The sequence below is a fragment of the Cynocephalus volans genome, chromosome 10 (genome assembly GCF_027409185.1).
Source record: "Cynocephalus volans isolate mCynVol1 chromosome 10, mCynVol1.pri, whole genome shotgun sequence".
Classification (NCBI taxonomy): domain Eukaryota; kingdom Metazoa; phylum Chordata; class Mammalia; order Dermoptera; family Cynocephalidae; genus Cynocephalus; species Cynocephalus volans.
This window is the reverse complement of record NC_084469.1, coordinates 35,875,574-35,892,219: the sequence shown is the minus strand read 5'-3', so window position 1 is coordinate 35,892,219 and position 16,646 is coordinate 35,875,574. Positions and strand designations below refer to the sequence as shown.

At 45.4% G+C, this 16,646-nt stretch overlaps 1 pseudogene; it reads left to right on the top strand.

The window, feature by feature from the left end:
* Nucleotides 1–240: 240 nt before the first annotated feature.
* LOC134387344 (very-long-chain 3-oxoacyl-CoA reductase-like) lies at nt 241–1,283 on the top strand (annotated as a pseudogene).
* The last annotated feature ends 15,363 nt before the right edge of the window (nt 1,284–16,646 follow it).

Genomic DNA, 16,646 nt, shown 5'->3' with positions numbered 1-16,646 from the left:
TAAGGAAAAGTTAATATTAATTAATGAACAATATTAATAATTGCCAGCATGTTATATAGAATGCTTGCCGTGTGGCAGACACAGTGCCAAACACTTTAAACTCAGTATCTCATTTAATCCTCTCTATAATCCTCCAAGGCAGGTATTACCATAAATCTCATTTTATAAGCAGAGAAGGGATGATTTGAAGGTTTAGCTAACTTTTAAAATTAATATTTAAGTGAGGCCTAGCCAAAAGCCATGGAGAGTGCTCTCAATGCCACCGGCTTCCTGTCGGGGAGGGGCGGGGGTGCAGGGCACCGTGGCCTACCTGGTCCTGAGCATCTTGTACTTGCTCTTCACGGCCCTTTGGGTCTGGCGGGTGGGTAACAAGGCAGGGGTTGGCCCAGGGCTCGGTGAACAGGCAGTTGTCACAAGTAGTACTGATGGAATTGGAAAATCATGTGCAGAAGAGTTAGCAAGGCATAGAATGAAGATTGTCCTTATCACAGGATAAACTGAACCATGTTTCCAGTGAAATAAATGAATATTTCAAAGTGGAGACAAGGGCCATGGCTGTCGACTTTGCATCAGAAGGTATTTATGATAGAATTAAAATAGGCTTGGCACTTCTCGAAATTGACATTTTAGTGAATAACATGGGAATGTCACCTGCGTATCCTGAATACTTTTTGGACATTCCTGACTTGGGCAATACCATCAAGAAACTGAAAAATATTAATGTTCTTTCTGTTTGTAGGATCACACGATTGGTGCTGCCCGGCATGGTAGAAAAATCTAAAGGGGTCATTCTTTTTTTTTTTTTTTAAAGATGACCGGTAAGGGGATCTTAACCCTTGACTTGGTGTTGTTAGCACCACACTCTCCCAAGTGAACCATGGGCCAGCCCTTAAAGGGGTGATTCTGAACATCTTCCTCTGCCAGTGACATGTTTCCAGTTCCACTACCGACCATCTACTCTGCGACTAAGGCGTCTGCAGATGTCTTCTCTCAATGAGGGCTATAGGAGCAAAGGTATCTTTGTGCCGAGTGTTCTGCCATACTTTGTAGCTACAAAATGGGCTGAAATCCAAAAGCCAGCTTTGGATAAATCCTCTTCAGAGACATTCGTGAAGTCTGCAATTAAAACAGCAGGCCTACAGTCTCGAGCCAGTGGATACCTGATCCATTCTCTTATGAACTCAATAACCTCAATTCTGCCTCCTTGGATTTATCATAAAATAACTATGAATTTCAACAAGTCTACACGGGCTTGCTATCTGAAGAAAACCATGAAGATCTAATGAAAACTGCATGGAGTAAGTTGGCGTGATGCTCCAGTCTAAGCATCTGGCTGCAACTGCAAAGCACACACCAGTCTCCAAAATCTGCGCTTGTCTTTTCAGCAGTCAAGTCATTAATGTGGCTAAATGTTGTCATAATTGGGAGGAAAGCAAAAGTTGCTTTTAGGAGTTCCTGATATATATTTTGGATACTACCAGGAGTAATTTTGAAGTTCAATATAATGCTCACATAAATAGATATAGAACTAATATTACCAACAGCAGCTTAATAGGAAGAAACGTGATTATAGCAAATCACAGAATGATAGGGTTAGACGTAAAACTCAACAGTTTCATCTGATCCAAAATACCAATGATCATTATTCTTGTACTTTCTCTGAAACTTATTATAAAAAGTAACGGCCAGATACTCTTTTTTGTTTTTAACACTTTGAGAGAATGGATATTAATTGATTTGTTAATAGGAAGACACACTGAATTTACATAGATCTCTATAAGGTTTTCTAAAAGTATGTTCCAGTTTATACATTTATATGGAACTATTCTTTCTCAAAGATAGCTAATGACATAAAAGTAATTATGAAGTATGGAGTTATTTCTGACACATGAGGCCCACTAAAATATGCATTCTTGTAATGCATATTTCTCCTCAGTTTAAATGTATGCAAATACTGAAAGCTATATATAGTATGATTTATAAAGGTAAATGGGCCAAAATGCACGTGGAGACTGGCAGCCACCTATGGTGCCACTGAAACCCTGACCCAGGAATGTGCCCTGCCTAGACCCCAGCCTTCTTTTTTTCTGCACTGCACCTATATTGCTCACCTATGTGACACAGGCTGTTCCTATAGTAGTAACAATATCATAGAAATGGCGTTGTACTTTTTAAATTGGCACCGCATTGGTACTAATATAATTAGTTGTTAATAAAAGATGATATAGCCATGGTGTTGAATGAAATATATTTCTTTGGCACTTGAAATTAAGCCCATACTTACACTGGCTTAGTATAAGTTAAGACTGACTTTTATCCTGCTACGTAATTTGTATGGGGAAATCATCAAGAAAAAAACTCAGTACTGTGAAATATATATGCAACATGGAAGGTAGGCCTTTACCTAGGCCATGATTCCTTGGCTCTGAGTTTTAAGCACCAGTAAATTTTCAAAAGAGAAAAAAAAATTTTTTAAGTGGGGTGTTTAAGAGTTTTTAGCTTTTAATTTTGCCAGCTAAGGACATAAGACAAAAACAGAAAGGAAAAAAACCAAATTGCCATCTGCTATCAGCATAATTGTGTAAAAGAAAAGATAGTTTAGCACCCAAAAGATAGGAAGAATGTAATCTCAGAATAAAGCAGTCATTTAAATTGAATAAAGTTAGCTTTATGAAAAGAAATAAGTAAATAAATGAAAATAAGTAAATAAAAAAATAAATACTTAATTTATTAAAATTACAATTCAAAAAACCCTCATTATTCCTTAAGCTTACAAATCTTATTCTATTTTTGTCCAACATATTTTAACTATTTTTTTTTAAATTTTGAATGTTTGATTCCAATTACAAAGTTAAACTCCTTTCAAACATTTTAAATTGCATTGAGATATTTATTGGGTTCACTTTCTTTTTATGTGCTTTAATGGTCTACTTACCAGACAAAACCTTTCCAAGTATTTAAATTTAGATTATCCATCCAATGAATTAAACATATAAATATGGTGAAATTTAAATTCTCTTAAATATTCCAATGCTATATATAAGTTTGGGAAGTTTTTATTTTGAAGTTATAAGTATGAATCAATTAGATACTTAATGATTTTCAATTGGAATTTCTAGATTTTTGTTCTAAATAGGCTAAATTCTATTAAGCATTATAAATACATAAATGTGCATAGATTCTTTTACATAAAGACATTAATACCATAGTTTGGATTCCTTTAAATTTTCTATATTTAGTTTTAAATCTCCCTGGGGTGAAAAGATTCTCACTCACTGAGGAAATGTAACATCAGTTCCAGCTAGGAGAGTTGCCTTCTCGACTCTCCTGAGATTACATCTCAGCCATTCTGCTGTATCACTGCTGCATCAACAACCCTGTACTTCAAAGAAAGTGACACATAGCCTAGGACACCTAGATCTAAGTTGCATGTTACACCCCTATGCAACAAGCTCTACTGCCTGATTTGATTTTGCATGTCTTTGGCTTTTAATATTGGTAAAGTCGTTTCTATCTAACACTAAAGATTTTTGAACCAAATAGAATCCTTCATTCTTTTATATTCTACTGTCTCTTCAGACGACCCAAGACTTACAGAGATTGAAATGGTATCTGGTTGAATCATGGCTTAGGTTGAATCAGCTTTTTTCACCTAATGGTGGGACTTCAGGCATCCTCAGCCATGGGAACGGACTTGGGGGTTGTCAGTTCCTTCCCAGGTTTGTGACATCACACCCTCCACAGCCTTCAAGGTCAACCAGTCTTAAGACAGGAAATAGGGAGACTTCTTCCAGGAGACCTGGGTTGGGTTCTCTCCTGCCCTAAAGTATAAGGTCATGCAGATGGAACTAGGAGGACACAGAGTCAGCAGATCTACAGTTATACACGCTCTGGGGGCCTGAGCACTTCATTCATCTCCTCCTTGGAATTACAGCAAGCCTGGTTAGGCTGATAGGGGAGATGGCATTGTCCCCATTTTTCATTCATTCATTCATTCATTCATTCATGCATTCTTTCATTATTGCCTATGTATTATGAGCAAGGTCATTGCCTTTAAGAAACTCACATTCTACCAAAAAGATGTACTAGCCAAAGCTCTGGGCTGAATATCATCTACATGTGGGAAGGGTATTGGTAAAATGTGACGGGGATCAGGGGAGGAGAGAGTGGCCCACTGATGGAAGGAAATCAGAGAAAGCTCAGTGAAGGAGGGGACATTTGACATTCACTCACATTTACTGGGTACCTACTATATGTCAGGAATTGTTGCGGGGAAGGGCTCGGGGATGAACAAGAAACAAGGAAAAATTAAACAAGGTAATTTCGGGTTGTGAGGAGCTAGTGTTTATTGAGTGTTTACAATGTGGAGACGCTATTCTAAGTGCTTTACACAGGTTGACTCGTTTTATCCTCCCTGCCCTTCTGTGAGGAAGGGAACCATTATTATCCCCATTTTGTAGGTGAGGAGACTGATCCAGTTATCTGTTGCTGTATAACAATCTACCCCCAAATGGAGTGGTCTGAAACAACAATCAGTTTTTCATGATTCAGTGGGTTAGGAATTCAGGCAGGGCTCAGTGGCGACAGCTCATCTCTAATCCACAGTGTTACTGGAGCGTTTGGTTGGGGCTGGAGGACTGAAATGGCCTTACTCACTTGACTGGGGCCTTGGGGCTGGCTGTCAGCTGGAGCACTTCAGTTACCCATTATGTGACCTCTCTCTCTAGCGGGATAGCTGGAACTTTTTTATATGGTGACCAGCTACCCAGAGTACAGAAACAGGAGCTGCAGGTGACACAGCATCATGTCCACCACATTCAGTTGATCAATGAATATCACAGAGCCAGCTCAGGTTCAAGTGGAAAGGAAATTGACATGGAAGAGTGGTAAATCCCCTTGCAAAGGGCATGCAGGATAAAATTTCTATGGCCATCTTTGGAAGCAATCTTTTGCAGACACAGAGTTTACATAACTTGTTCAAGGTCATGTAACTAATAATTAGACTGTGGGGGTCAGTAGGGTACAGATCAGACATGCAGAAATGTGGGGAAGGACATTTCAGATTATATGATTCTTGTGAGAGAGGGCCCACTGACATGAAAACCTGGTGTGTGAGTGCTCAATTTGCTGGGAGAAGTAGGTGGACAAGAATGAGGCAAAAAAGATAGGCTAGAGCCAGATGGTGGATGACTCTGAACACTAGGTTAAATTATTTGAACTGGATTCTGTAGGCAATAGGGAGCCATGGAAAGGTTTTGAGCAGGAGAGAGACTTGATCAGGACTCCACTTTAGGAAGAGTCACCCATCCCTGTGTATTCTGAATGAATGGAGGCAGCCCAATAAATGAAGAGACCCCTGTAGGCGTAATGAAAACTTGACCTAGATGGCATATGTGGGAGCAGCAGGTGGATGTCAATGCAGGAAACATCACATGGGTGGATTTGGCACATTTGAGGAAACTGTGGCTCTGAGAGGTTAGCGCTCCAAGATCTCCCAGCAGAGCAAATGGCAAAAGCAGATGGTAAGAGCTCAGTGGGGAAAAGAACATGTGGAGATGGGGCCCAGGTTGGAATCCAGGTCTTTGGGCCCCAGTCCATTCAAGCACAGTGGGAGTGTTCATGGCAGAGAACTGTGATACTTTGATTCTTCTCTGCGGCCCGTTGGCATCAGCATGGTCAATCCCATGAGTAGTCCAATGAGGAGATTACTTGCCTTGAGCTAATAGAAAGCATCAGCTCTGGTGGGTAAGCTGCATTCCTCCTGCTATGAAGTGCTCACACACATGGGAGTGAGGTCTGGTCCACTTGGGGCTAGATTGGGGCTGGATCTGCAGCAGGTAATTGGGGCTTGAATTTCACTTCCTCCACATACACCCTGAATTGCTTTGAGGTCTTACGGAGTAAGAAAATGTTTAAAAGGCAGCAGGAAGAGAGAAGAGGACGTGTGATAGTTCTTTCAGAGCTCTTAGTTTGAAGAGACCCTAAGTTATTTCTTCTTTTAAAAAATGAGCCTGGCTGATCTCATTATTAGCATCTCTGTCTGAAAGGAGGCTCCTGCCCCCTCTCTGCTAGCTGCTCTTTGGGATTTTGTCTTCTGTTCTTCTGACACACTTCATGTGAGGAGAGCTCATTCTGGCTTCCTCAAAAATTGGACTCTAAATTTAGAATTGGCCTCAAAACTTCTGATCTTTGAGCTCAACTTGTTGGGGTTGGCCCAGCCTGCAACGAGCACCGCTTATCACCGTTAATGTTGTTGTTCCTATTTGGTTCCCTGGTTGTCTTAGAAACATGGACTGTTATGATCTGTCACAGCCAAGAACTGTGAACCAGAGCCCACCAGTCCACTTGGGTGGGACCCTGTCCCTGCTCTTTTCTTGTAAATAATGTTCTTTCAGAGCAGAAAACATTTCCCCCTCATTTTCTAAGAGCTGGGCCCCTTGGGCCCATTCCAAATTCCTTCTGGTCTCTCTTCCATCTGTTGCAAGTTCCATCCCTGCCTTCTCATCCCTGGAATCACCAGAAAGGGGAGGAAGCAGTCCTTGGTTTGTGTCTCAGCCCAGCTGCTTGCCATCTGGACACAGGCCTATTAACCCCTGACCTTCAGCCATAATCCTGTCACTCACCTCCCTCCACTGAGCCATGTTGGGAGAAGGAGCCAAAAGCCAAGGGACCTCCCAGTGCCCACCAGGTGGTCCTTCATGTGCCCACTTCTAGCCAAGGAGTGTCCATTTAAAGTGCAGCAGCTGGTCCTGAGTTCTGGGCTCTGCCCCTCAATTCCTATGTCTTTGAGCAAGTCACTTGATTTTGTAGCTGGGCCTATGTTCTCATTAAAATGAAGAAGTGAAATGAGCTGTTAACCTTACATGCATTTAAAACATTCCGTGTCTCTATGACCATGAGCAGTTTTTACTGGAGAAAGGATCTTTTAGCATTAAAGCGAGCTGCATCACGCAGTGTCATCCACAACATCCCTGCAGAGCACACAGTCACGAACACATTAGAGAGGTCCAGTGTCCCTCAATGAAATTCAGAGACATAATCCCCCAGACTCAATTCAGAGCGATTTCTGCAGGAGGCCAAAGCCATCTGGATCACATTTGTGGTAGTTTTGAAGGTCTACAGTGATCTAAAGATAAAAGCTAAACTCTCCAGAGCAGTGTCTCCTAAACTGCTCTCCACAGAATACCAGGATCCCACGTGCGGTTGTTAACCTATTGCTAAATATGGTGGGGAAAGCTGGGTTTCTTTACTGCAGGATTTCTCAGAGACTTTAATGGTGCCTTGAACTTAGAGCCACTCCTTGACTTTCTACTTAAACTTTATAACAGTCTGTTTGTTTTGCAATTTTGCTGTTTCCATTTTACGCATAAGAGAATGAGGCTCAGAAATGTTAAGTGACTTGCCCACAGTGCTGCCACTTGGAAGTGAAGGGGCTTGGATTTGAACTCAGGTCTGTCCCAATCTGGAGCCCACATTCCTAACACTATGCTGTACTTTCATCCTGTGTTAGTAAGCTCCAGAAAGAAGTTAGGGGCGCTGAAATGCTGCCTTTGTCCCAGCTGAAACACCTCAGGGAAAATGGAACAAAGAGCAGGTTTCTGGGTAAGGGGTACCATTTCTGTGTATATAAAGCCTCAGGTATAGGGACCTGTACCTGTTCCCTGGGGACAACTCATGTGGTGGGACGGACACTCACAAGTGTCCATACTGCTACTCTCAAATTCTGTCCAGTATCTGCAGTAAGTCAGGTGAAGGACTGCCAGCCCCTTCACAAACAAAAAGACGCACAAAGACTTTGGGGGGGTTCACAGATGCCTGTTCTAGAGAAATCCACCGTTGCACCCAGATTCGTACCACACGACTCTCTTCCCCAGCGTAACTGACTAGACGGGGTCAGCAGCAGCCCCAAGGTGGCCCATCTGCTGGCTGCTGGTACCCCACGACCTGGGTGGAAAAAGTGAGCTGAGTCATCAGATTCTATTTTGAGAATTTGAACTAAGGAATTCAGAGACTGACTTAGTTACTAGTCACTCACTCGGTCTTTCATTTCTCTAACAAGCATTTACTGAACACTCTGTACCATGCACAGGGACACATGGTGAGCAAGCCCACTGTCCCTGTTCTCAAGGAAAGACAGACTTTCAACAAAAATAGTGCTCACGAATAGTATAATTACAAGCCAGGTAAGTTCCCTGAGAAAAAGGAACATTGTCCTGTGACAGTTAAGTATCAAAGGAACATGATCTGGTTTAGGGAGGCACCGTGTTGCCATGGAGGAGCACTACTGATATGTCCCTTCAAGAGACCCTCCTGTGGAATGTGGTTGGCTCACAGCCTCCAATGGCCACACCTTCAGACCCACCACAGTGTCACACTGAGGCCGCTCCCTCCACAGGCAGACTGCGTTGCAGTCTGAGGCTCTTCCTAGCCAATCCTCCTTCCTTCCCTCTCTCCCTTCATCGGTGTCAGACCCGAAGGCTCCCCTCCCACTCCTGCTCCCTCACTCCCCGTCACCCCTCACATCATGCACCCCCAGTAAATCTTTTGCACATCTAACTCCATTTGGCACCTACTTCTCAGAGGACCCAATTGACACACAGTCTTAGGGGAAAGCTCCCTGGGAAATGATACAGAGCTGAGGTCAGAAAGATAAGTGGACCTGAACTAGGAAAAGAGGTCAGTTGGACAAAGATGGGTGGGAGATGGGGGAGGAACATTCCATTTGAGGCCAATGGCATGTGCAAAGACCCTGTGGGAGAAAGGGGCGAATGTGGCTGAGGCATCGTGAGTGAGGGCAGACTGTGGAAATGGGGGGCGGGGAGGAAGGGCCAGAGCGCGCAGGGTCTTGCAGGCCGAGGGAAAGATTTTGGTCATTATCTGAACAGCAATGAGAAGTTATTGAATGATTTTAAGTGGTCACAGGTGCAGGAGGCGAATCATCAGATTGGGGTTTTTGCAACTTTACTCTGGCTGTTGTGTAGAGAATGAATAGGAGGGGGAGAGACCAGCCGTGAGGCCATTGCAGTCATCTGGGTGAGGGACGACGGTAGCTAGCACTAGGGCATTGGCAGTAGAGATGGAGATACGTGGATGGATTTGAAATATATTTAGGAGGGGAAAGTAGGATTAGAGCTATAGTGAATGTGTAGATGGTAACACAGAAAAAGGTCTGAGGGATGACTTCCAGGTTTCTGGTTTGGGAAAGAGGACAGATGGTGGAGGTGCCATCCACCGAGATGAAGAACTTTGGAAGAATACCAGTTTTCTAGGGAAAGACCGTGATTTCATTCTCTAAAGTATCTAATTTAAAGGAATCTTTGAGATACCCAAGTAAAGATGATATCCAAGTAGACTGTCAGATATGGGCCTAGAGCTCAGAGACTCAAGGCTAGAGATATGAATTTGGGGATTGCACTAATCAGGGTAGGCTAACATATGCTGTGGTTAAAAAAGACAAATCAGTAAAGACATGGAAGATCTGAACAACACTGTCAACCACTTGACCTAACTGACATTTATAGAACACTCCAAACACATGTTGTATGTTCACCAAGACAGATCATATGCTGGGCCATAAAACAAGTCTCGATACACTTCAGACTATTGAAACTTTACAGAGTATGTTCTCTGACCACAATGGAATTAAATTAGAAGTCAATCACAATAAATATCTAGCAGAACCCAAATATTTGGAAATTAAACACACACTTCTAAATAACGCGTGGGTAAAAGAAGAAATCACAAGGAAGATTAAAAATTAAAAAATATTTTGAATTGAATAATACATGAAAATGTAATCAATAAAAATTTGCGCTATACAGGTAAAGGAGTGCTTAAAGGAAAATATTTATCTTTATTAGATAAATATGTAAAATTAATGATCTAAGTTTCCATCCCAAAAAAGCTAAAAAAAGAGAAGAGCAAAGTAAACCTAAAGTAAATAGAAGGAAGGAAAAACCTAACGTTAAGAGCAAATATTTATGACATAGGAAACAGACAAGCAGAGAAAATTAACAAAGCCAAAATTTGTTTTATCGAAAACATCAACAAAACTGGTAAACCCCTAGAGTTTACCAGGGGGAGGGGGAGGAATGCAAATTATGAAATTAAGGGAGAAAAGAAGAGATATCACCACAGATCCTGTAGATCCTACATGAAATCCTCTCAGCACACACATACACACACACACACACACACACACACAAAATGGTAAAAGCAATAGATATGTGAATTAGCTGGAGTGTGGTGATCATTTCACTATGTATACATATATCTAAACATCACGTTGTGTACCTTAAATACATACAATTTTTATATGTCAATGATATCTCAATAAAGCAATTTTTAAAAAGAGAAAGACAACTCCAAGCCCAGAGAGTTTCCCTGGTGAATTCTATCAAACATCTGAAGAAGAAATAACAGCAATCTTACACAAATTATTTCAGAAAACAGAGCAGGAGAGAGTGCTTTCCAATTTGTTACATGCTAGCAATAACCTGATAACAAAACCTAACGAAGACATTATAAGTAAATAGATAAATAAATAATCCAAAATCTCAGTATCTTAATTTAGTAAGATCTATTTCGTACCATGCTACATGTCCAAGGAGGATCATAAGAAAGTCTTAGCTCATCATAGTCCCCCAGGGACCAGGCTGATAAAACTTCCATCTCAACACTTGCTTCCACTGTGATCAAGGCAGAGAAAGAAGACATAGTGAATTGCATATGACAAAAAGAGCCTCTGTCCTAAAGTGATATGTGTCACTTATGGTCATGTTCATGACCATGTTAATGGCCGTGTCCCAAGGGAGTAGGGAAGTCCTAACATGCTCTTGGAAGGAGAGAAGAATGAATGGTGATTACCACGGGAGTCACAGATGTATATACAGTAACAGAAGAGCCTAAACAACATGAGAGAGCCTAAGAAAGTACACTGAGAGGACAGAGAAGACAGCCAGGGGGTCCTGGGGCTGGGTCTTGAGGAACACTGCCAGCCTGAAAGAGGGGCAACCAGAGAGACAGAGACAGAGAGAGAGAGAGTTCATGGAGGGATTGGCCAACTGTACCCAGTGTGATTGAAGGGTCATGGAAGATGAGGCTTGGAATAACTAGGATGTCAGTGCGCCATAGCAAGACTCATGTCAATGGGTAGAAGGCAGGGTGAAATGAGTGAGAACTGAGCGTGAGGGAAGAGAGGAAAGCGGGGTACAGACCTCCCTTTTAGGACGTTGGTATTAGGGAAGGAAGCAGTAAGTAGAGGAGGATTTGTGTTGAGAGGAGCTGGTTGGTTATTTCAGTGGGAGCGACTTGAGAACATTGAGCTGTTGCCGGGATGGGTCTGGTTTGGAGCCAGTGGTGAAATACATAAGAGAAGGGAACCACTGGTAACGTGAGACTCCTGGAAGCTGGGAGCTGAAAGCTGGCAGTGAAGGATGCCAAGAGGTGGCAATGGGGGCTATGGCAAGCTGAGGTGGTGTGGGTGGAGGACCAGGGGGATCTGAGAGGGGAGAAAGTAGAAGTGCAGCAAAGGCACAGGGAGGCAGAGCCACCAGCACAGGAAACCCACGGCCACCGAGAGACAGAGACCCCTGGGGCTGCTTCTGTTCTGACTTCCAGCTCTGGCTCATCTGTATCCTTACAGCAACCCCCTTCTTCTTGAAGATATTTCATTGATCCAGCAAATATTCACAGAGCACCTACTATGTGCCAAGCTCAGGCCAGAGAGCTGCAGGTAGAGCAGTCGACACAATAGACGCCAGCCCCCATCCTCAGAATCTGTTCCTGCATCTGAAGAAGCCAAGCAGCCCAGCTCTCTGGCGAGACAGGTGCCCCCAATTTGAACTGGTTTGTTGAAGAGCAATAAATAGAGACAACGGGGATGGGGGTCAGAGGCAAGTGGACTTCCCATAAGAGCAAGGGGGCTACCGGATAGGGCTTGTCATCGGAAGGTCTTGGGGACATGGGAAGGGGGGTGTCCAGATATGTCTCTGAAACAACCCGGTGCAGAGAATCTCACGCTGGGCTGTGAGGGTGCCATGAGATGCACGTGGTTGTGGCTGACAATCCGTGTGAGTGAAGAAGACAGAGCAACGCTGACACCCTCCCGGGAAGCAGCCCGATCCTTTGCTGTAGTTGTTCTGTACTTTTTGGTGTGGAAAGTGAGAGGACACATAGAAGTGGAGCACACAGGGAGGCGAATCTCCACGGCCCACCCTTCCCTCTGCCGCTGTCTCCTCCTCCCCCCAACACCTCTCACTTGTCCTCACTGTCCCATATGGCTATTAATCATGTGCTTTCTCCTGAAATCTTAGTCTCAGCTGCTCTTGAAACCAGCACTATTTCTGGGCTTTTCTGTTACGTGGGCCAATGAATTTCTTTCTATCCTTCAGTTCGAAATGATTTTTTAAAAATCTCTTGTAATGGAAGAATCCTGTCTAACAGAGACCCAGAATGAAGCCCTGCCCAACCCTACATGCCTGCCACACCAGGCCCAAGCACCCCTTCGAGTGCATCTGCCCCTATATTACTTATCTACAGCTGTATGACAAATGACACTAAAATTTAGCGACCTAGAGAGCCAACCTCCAATATGTCCCTTAAAGATCCTCACCTCCTACTATTCATGCCTCGACGTAGTCTCCTCCCAGCTTGTGCCAGGGTTGCTGTGAATGGGACATAGCGGAATCAGCAATGTGCAACTTCAGAGTCTGGGCCATAAAAGACACTGCACTGTGCCCTGGGCACATCCTACTGCACTGCATTGTGGTTTCTGAGTGAGCTCCCAGGAGGGTACCTGGGCCTAGCCCTGTGGAGCCAGAGAGGGTTTCCTGGTGGAAGCAATGCCTCAGCTGAGTCCTAAGATCTTATCCTCTCCTCTGGTGCTTTGTGGATGCAGGTCTCTGAAGCCATGCTCAGTGAATGACAGGCACCCCTTCAGAACAGGCTGTCCCGCCTTCCGGGCTGTGAGGAGACACATCTGATCAATGTAGGCACATTAAAAGGGAGTGCCAGACAAGGTCCCCAGGGCTTATTTCCCTCCTGGGCCACATGAGAGCATTTTCTCAGGAGCCTCCTGCAGCCAGGGCCCCAGGCTCTCTCTGGTCAGCTCAGAGAAGCTGAGCTCAAGGAGGAGCCACAGCTCTCACAGGCAGGCAGTGAGGGGCATGTGTGTGTCGGGGGGGGGGGTGGGGTTGACCCCCTGCGACACACAGACACACACATCCTGAGCTGTGGATGGGGCAGGCTGGGCTGTGAGCCTACGCTTTGCTCTCCCTCCACCTCTGCTGACCAGCTGTCTCCACTCCTGTCGGTGCCTTCCCCAAGGGGGGAGCCCGGAGCATGTGAGAATGTCCCTCCCCTTCCAACAACCATCCCCTGGCTCCCTCATCCACACACTTCCCTCTCCCCGTCTCCCTTTCCTGGCCGACTGCTTCCCCCCGGCCTGCCTTCCCTCCCCGGCTCTTGCTTGAGCATCATTCTTCTTTCCTTCCTTTTGCTAACTTTCCTTGCTTCTGTGATGCAGCACCAATGCAGCTCTGCACATTCCTGGGCGTACGTGCCTCACCCGGCCTGTGGGTATGTGCCTGTGCTCAGGGGTGGTGGGCTCGGCTCTGAGACAGGGGCTGGGGAGGTGGGCAGAGACCCAGACCTCCTAGAAAAGGCCTCTATGCTCTGGTCTCTGCCTCCCTCCTAGCCTCATGTCTCAGCACACCCCCAGGAGTTCACCCTGCTCGCAGTCCCTCTCTCTTCAGCCTGGAATTTCATTCCTAATCCCTATCCATCATTAGGCTAACTACTACTTGTCTTTTAAGACTCAGCTCAAGTGTCACCTCCTCCCAGAAGACTCCTCAAGGCCAGGTGCCTGGCTGGAAGCCCCAGTGGCATCTGTCCACTGCCACATGAGGGCCAGGATCCTGTCTATACAGGTCACCTTCCCCCAGCATCCAGCACCGGGCCAGCCCAAAGTGGGAACTCACTGCAGGGCGGCGAATGCCTCCGTGCACTAGCTTTGGCTGCTGGGGGCAGAGCAGAGGGGAAGAGAGAAAAGAGAAAAAATTATACATATGTGTGTGAAAAGTTTATTTTCTCCCCAACTGAGCTATATGGACTGAACTTTTCTACTGATGGACTAAGGTTCAAGGCAATTAAAGGGATGTTGGGGGCTGCGGGGTTCATTTCATCCTTGGCATTGGGAGTGGACAGAAACCAGGTAGGACTGTGTCCCCCACCTGGTACCCACCTACACACTGGCACCACATGGGCTGCTTTTTGGAAAGCATGTGTTATCAGTCTATTTCTAATCTTCCTGGTTTGAGGCCAGGTCAAACACACTGTCGGCTCAGCCCCTCACTAATCGTCCTCCCCACTCCAAACATTACAGTCAGCCGGGGCCTGGGGCAAAGGGACAGACCCCGCCTGTCGCTGAGCCCCTCCCGTGTCCGGAGCCAGGGTGGGGGCAGGAGGCCAGGAGGGGGCTGCAAGGCAGGCTGCCTGCCCCGGGCACTGACGCAACTGGAGAATTTGGCTTCTTTTTATCACATATATCATTTTGCCATATATGGTCACCAAGAGCTACTGGCAGCGAGGCTCGGGTCCAGATGGTGGGCTCCCAGAGTGAAATAAGCTACATACCAGCCCAGAACAAATAGACATCACTCACTCGACCAGACAGGTGGGTGGGCCAAGAGAGCGTTATGTATGGTTCTGGTCACATTCCTTCACTAATGCATCTTGGCCTCCAAAGGCGCAAACAATCTCCATTTCTGGCTCTTTTTACAGAATTTGCTAATTGCTATTCTTCTATAACCAAGGGAATGAAAAAACTCCTGGAGGAATGTGGGGAAAGAAGTCTTTCCCATCCTCACTACCCCCAGAGGGCCTTCTCTGCTCACTGCCCTCCCTTCTCCCCTTGCCAGCATCCTCATTCTCCCACGCACCTCCTCCCCTCCCCCGCAGCCCAGGTGACGCTGGACAGGTACAGATGAGCCCTTGAGGCTGAGCAGAATTCAAAGAAGTGTGGAGTCACAGCAAACAAGAGCTCCAGCTCCCAGAACCTTTCTTTGCCAAATGATTGAAGGCTTGACCTTCCCAACTGGCCTGGCCGTGCAAGAGATGCTGCCTCCAGCCTTCCCAGGTTGCAAAATGGCAACACAGGAAGCCAATCTCTGAGATTCTAAGAGACCCGAATAGATATTGGTGATACACAGAAGCCCCACCAGAAACCCTCTTCTGACCATCTGGACCATCTTTTATCCACTGGAAGGACTCCCTTTTCTACCTCTACCCCAAGATAAAAATTTCCAAGTTTTACACCTCCGGCCCAGTGCCTCTCCAGAGCTCCACACTGCCAGGTCCGAGGTGCACTGTTGACCCACTAAGGTGGTGGTGCATAGACAGACGAGACAGGGTTTAGACCAACTATTGAGTAGTGAGGGCAAGCTTGGGGATGCTCGCAGGAGCAACTGAACCTCTGATATCACAAGCAAGGAAGGGTCACCTGTCTTTCCCACAGTGTCTTGAAGCCATCCTCAGAGCACTCTCTGGGTAAAATATGACTTTGATGATCCCTGCCTTCTAATCCACTCCAAATAACAGGGAGCGGTTCTTCCAGCATTGCACTGCCAGCGCCTCTAGCACAGAGGGACTCACATGAGAAACATGAGGGAGCATTTAAAAACTACTGGTATGTGAACCCAGTCCAGGAATTCTGATGTCATGGTCTGGGGTAGGTTTCAGGCATGTGATATGATATATATCTTTTCCCTTGAGCTTCCAGGTGATTCTGATGTGTGTACAGCTGCAGACTAAGCTGGCTTTTTCTGGGGTATCTGACCTGAACCTACCAGCTCCTGATTCTACAACCTGGGGCAACTTCAGGTCCTCCAAAGCAAATCCGCTCACCAGGTGGATAAGGGATTTTCTTGTCTGGTGAAAATGAGCCCTGGCCTGGGAATTGGGATCTGTATTCCCTATCTGGCTCTGCCCTGAATTACCAGGGTCCCCCTACTCATGCTCCTAATTTCTTAAGACTGGTTTCTTCAACCACAAGATCGGGAGGTAGAAAAGTTTTATAAAGACCAAATAAAATGTTTACATAGTAGCAATGCTATTGAACAATTGCTGTGCACCTGCACCCTGCTGGCCACTGAAGACATGTTAATTTCATTTGGTTCTATTACTCTGCCCACTTTGAAGAGGAGAGAACTGAGGCTCAGAGAAGCTAAGTCGCTTGGCCAAGGTCCCACAACCGCTACGTGGGAAAACTGGAATACAATCCCAGAGTTTGCATGTGTCACAACTCCACTGCTTTACACACCAGTCCACGATGAAGGGACTTGCCATTTGTCTTTTCCCAGGATGTCAAAGCCAAACCTGGCAAGACACACTCTGGGAGGGCAGTCAGTTCGTGCAGAGAAATGCCCTCAGTGCACAACTTGATTTCGGTACGAGAGTCCCGTGGTGTTCCCTCTGCCCTCCATTGTGGGCTGTCCAGGAGTGGGTTTCAAGCTTCTTTTATTGTTCTCCTTTATTGAGTAAGAGCAGAAAATAGTGGTTGGCTCAAAGAGAGGGTGACATCAGCCAGCTGAGGAAGAACAGCAGCTATTCTCTACCCAGCAGGAAGGAAAAATTTAAAAAGGAGGAAG